This window comes from Octopus bimaculoides, chromosome 3 (genome assembly GCF_001194135.2).
Source record: "Octopus bimaculoides isolate UCB-OBI-ISO-001 chromosome 3, ASM119413v2, whole genome shotgun sequence".
In the NCBI taxonomy this organism is placed as follows: Eukaryota; Metazoa; Mollusca; class Cephalopoda; order Octopoda; family Octopodidae; genus Octopus; species Octopus bimaculoides.
Genome location: NC_068983.1, coordinates 141561437 through 141562699, shown reverse-complemented (window position 1 = coordinate 141562699; position 1263 = coordinate 141561437). Strand labels below are relative to the sequence as shown.

At 41.2% G+C, this 1263-nt stretch overlaps 1 protein-coding gene across 2 annotated transcripts in view; it reads left to right on the top strand.

Annotated features, from left to right (window-relative positions):
- Window positions 1–1263, top strand: part of LOC106867184 (MAM and LDL-receptor class A domain-containing protein 1) — a 47277-nt gene that overhangs the window by 13028 nt on the left and 32986 nt on the right. The window lies entirely within an intron of this gene.

The following is a 1263-nucleotide window of genomic DNA, read 5'->3' as shown; positions in this document are numbered from 1 at the left end:
CCACAAGGTTCTGGGTTCAGTCCCACTGCGTGGCACCTTGGGCAAGTGTCTTCTACTATAGCCTCAGGCCGACCAAAGCCTTGTGAGTGGATTTGGTAGACGGAAACTGAAAGAAGCCCGTCGTATATATGTATATATATGTATATGTTTGTGTGTCTGTGTTTGTTCCCCCAACATCGCTTGACAACTGATGCTGGTGTGTTTAGGTCCCCGTAACTTAACAGTTCAGCAAAAGAGACCGATAGAATAAGTACTAGGCTTTTAAAGAATAAGTCCTGGGGTCGATTTGATTCGACTAAAGGCGGTGCTCCAGCATGGCTGCAGTCAAATGACTGAAACAAGTAAAAGAGAGAGAGAGTATTAGATAATGTATATTGATATATAAGTAAAAAGACAGGATGGTTAAGGTGGAAAGCCTTTGACCATATGTCTGCTCAAGCAGTAATGACATGCAGCCAATCAAAAACAACAATAATGTACAGTTGATATATGAATGTTGCACTTTGTACTTTATGTATCACAATCCGAAAAGGACTAGGAAATTTAGAGTTGTTAATATAAGAAGAGGGATTATTTGCTTGAATAAACAAATGTAGTCACTATGTATTACAATCAAATACACCAAACATTTCAGCAACCAGTATTTTGCTCAAATTGTTATTCGAATTAGAAATATATTGTCTCTTGATTAGCACTCTTGTTTTGATGTTTTAATACACATTCTGAAATAAAGAAAAAGATAGATATAGGTACATGCATGTAGTATTTCCACCTATGACTTTGTGCATCTGTGTGTAGAATAACCTACATCCAACAAATATCTATCCCTAAATAAATGTGAACAGATCACCATTTTGAGCGTGGCCGTTGCCAGTACCACCATTTTGAGCGTGGCCGTTGCCAGTACCGCCTTACTGGCCTATGTAGGATTTTCGAGCGAGATTGTTGCCAGTGCCCCTGGACTGGCTTGTGCGGGTGGCACATAAAAGACACCATTTCGAGCGTGGCTGTTGCCAGTATCGCCTGACTGGCTTTCGTGCGGGTGACACGTAAAAGCACCTACTACACTCTCTGAGTGGTTGGCGTTAGGAAGGGCATCCAGCTGTAGAAACTCTGCCAAATTTAGATTGGAGCCTGGTGTTGCCATCCGGTTTCACCAGTCCTCAGTCAAATCGTCCAACCCATGCTAGCATGGAAAGCCGACGTTAAACGATGATGATGATGATGATGATGATGATTAAATTTGGTTACTAACACAAAAAA